The following is a 3234-nucleotide window of genomic DNA, read 5'->3' as shown; positions in this document are numbered from 1 at the left end:
CCTATGATGTTTGAATTCCCTGATGAAGACATCATGTATCTAAAGATGAAAGATTATGAAGAGCCTCTTGTCGAGGAAGGACCGGATCCTGATGACAAGTGGACCTTGATGTTTGATGGGGCTGTGAACGTGAATGGTAACGGTGTTGGTGCAGTACTGATCAATCCTAAAGGTGCTCATATGCCTTTTTCTGCCAGATTGACGTTTGATGTCACCAACAACGAAGCTGAGTATGAGGCTTGTATCATGGGGATAGAGGAAGCCATTGATTTGAGAATCAAAACTCTTGATATATTTGGAGATTCCGCTCTAGTGATCAATCAGGTCAATGGAGATTGGAATACCAACCAGCCGCATCTGATTCCGTATAGAGATTACACCAGAAGAATACTGACGTTCTTCAAGAAGGTGAAGTTGTATCACGTCCCCCGGGATGAGAATCAGATGGCTAATGCTTTGGCTACTTTATCGTCCATGATAAAAGTTCATTGGTGGAATCATGTGCCACATGTTACGGTGAATCGACTCGAGAGGCCTGCGTATGTGTTTGCAGCCGAGTCTGTTGCGATTGATGAGAAGCCGTGGTATTATGACATCAAGAACTTCCTCAAGACTCAGGAGTATCCTGAAGGTGCATCAAAGAATGATAAGAAGACCCTGAGAAGGCTAGCTGGAAGCTTTTATTTGAATCAGGATGATGTGTTGTACAAAAGGAACTTTGACATGGTCTTGCTCAGATGCGTGGATAGACACGAAGCAGACATGTTGATGCAAGAAATGCATGAGGGTTCGTTTGGTACCCATGCTGGTGGTCATGCAATGTCGAAGAAATTATTGAGAGCCGGTTATTACTGGATGACTATGGAATCCGATTGCTTCAAGTACGCTCGGAAGTGCCATAAATGCCAGATTTACGCTGATAAGGTGCATGTACCACCAAGCCCGTTGAATGTCATGAACTCGCCTTGGCCGTTCGCCATGTGGGGCATTGACATGATTGGGAAGATTGAGCCTACTGCTTCTAACGGACATCGCTTCATCCTGGTTGCGATCGACTACTTCATTAAGTGGGTGGAAGCGGCTTCCTATACCAATGTTACCAAACAAGTGGTTGCCCGGTTCATCAAGAAAGAAATCATTTGTCGTTATGGAGTCCCTGAGAGAATCATTACTGACAATGGTTCGAATCTCAACAACAAAATGATGAAAGAACTGTGCAGAGATTTCAAGATTGAACATCACAATTCTTCTCCTTACAGACCAAAGATGAATGGTGTTGTAGAGGCAGCTAACAAGAATATCAAGAAGATTGTGCAAAAGATGGTCGTCACGTACAAGGATTGGCATGAGATGCTGCCTTTTGCTTTGCATGGGTACCGTACCTCAGTGCGTACGTCGACCGGGGCAACCCCGTACTCCCTTGTATATGGTATGGAAGCAGTCATACCTGTTGAAGTGGAGATCCCTTCTCTGAGGGTATTATTGGATGTTAAGCTGGACGAAGCCGAGTGGATTCGTACAAGGGTTAATGAGTTAAGCCTTATCGAAGAAAGACGGTTAGCAGCTGTGTGCCATGGGCAGTTATATCAGAGAAGGATGAAGCGAGCCTTTGATCAGAAAGTGCGTCCTCAGACATTTCAGACTGGTGATCTAGTTTTGAAGAGGATCCTTCCTCCCGGTACAGATAATAGGGGCAAGTGGACTCCTAATTACGAAGGTCCATATGTTGTGAAGAAGGTCTTCTCCGGTGGAGCCTTGATGCTTACAACTATGGATGGTGAAGATTTTCCGTCCCCTGTTAACTCAGATGTAGTCAAAAAATACTTCGCATAAATTGACCCGCTGGACAAAAAGAACAAAAGAGTCCAGGCAAAAAAGGGCATCCCGGCGAACCAAAAAAACAGAAAGAAAAGGTTCGGGCAAAAATTAGGGATAAAATGAAAAGAATTTGTACACCCGGTAAGTCGAAAACCCGTAAGGGCGGCTTAGGCAAAAATGGGTATCCCGGTGGATTGAAAACCCGAAAGGGCGATCCAGCCAAAAGAGGGATTAAAGCGAAGACTACAGTCTGAGTTATCTGTACTTCATCGCGCTTCGCCAGCTGCCATCTCGAAAGATGTGATCAGTCCAGTCATTCTTCTCAGAAAGCAAGGAAGTTGGGAGGAGAACTGATGATCTGTGAGTTATAACAGAATTGGGAAATAGTGGATGCCGTATTCACATTGCCATTAGGATAGTTTATTTTCCCGTTGTGCGCAATTACCTCTTTCTAGGAATTGCTTCCCAATGTATTTGCCTTTTCAGGCACGTTTTCAATCAATAAAAGTCGTTATTCAGATAAATAGCTTTCTTGTTTTTATTTTTACTGTTTTATTTGCAAAAACGTCCGAATTTTTGATAAACATTGCATATAATAAAACATGAAGGTTGAACAATAACTTGCGGAAGGATTAAACATTTGAAAATCATTTTGAATGTTGAGGATACTTGAGCGTATCTTGTCCATGTATCCCCCGGGGCATTGTGTTTTGTTGTATTGTAGGTCGACACCTGTGAGCTTTTCCCCAGCAGATCCTTCTCAGAGCAAGTTTGATATCCGTCAGAGTTGTGTTCCTCTGCAGAGGTGTCTGTGGATGGTACCTTCTTTCCTCAGCAGATTTAAAGATTGCCTATCCTCGGCAGGCCGGTGTTTGCAGATTTCCTCAGCCAAGATCCCCGCTGAGTACCTGGCAGGTGTTGTCCCCAGAAGGGCTTCCCCAACGGAGTTTGTCATGAAGATGTTGTTTCCCAGCAGTCGGGTTTGTGATGTTGGTGTCCCCAGCATGGCCGTGAGTGCTTCGCCCCAGCAGGGTTGTGGAAATTGACCTCCAGCATGACATGATGTGTTGTCGTTCCCCAACGGAGTCGGTATTCTCCCCACCAGAGTTGTTCTCCTTAGCAGACAGGTGTGGGTTTTCCCTCAGCAGGTTCCCCGAGTGGAGCGGGTTTCATGAAATATTTCTCCAGCAGAGTTATCCCATCAGTGGATTGGGCAAGTTCCCGTAGCAGAGTTGCATCCCCAGCTGAGTTTATCCCCATTTGTGGATTGGATGGGTCGTTCCCAGTGGAGTAGTGGTTATTCCCCGAAGCAGAGCTATTCTACCTAAGGTTTGGTGGAATCTTCCCCAGTGAAGTCGCTTTATCAATCTCTGGTAAAGATGTCTTGTTACTCCCTGGCGAGTACTATCCCTGAAG

The sequence above is a fragment of the Lathyrus oleraceus genome, chromosome 6 (assembly GCF_024323335.1).
Source record: "Lathyrus oleraceus cultivar Zhongwan6 chromosome 6, CAAS_Psat_ZW6_1.0, whole genome shotgun sequence".
Lineage (NCBI taxonomy): Eukaryota > Viridiplantae > Streptophyta > Magnoliopsida > Fabales > Fabaceae > Lathyrus > Lathyrus oleraceus.
Note: the sequence above shows the minus strand (reverse complement) of the source record.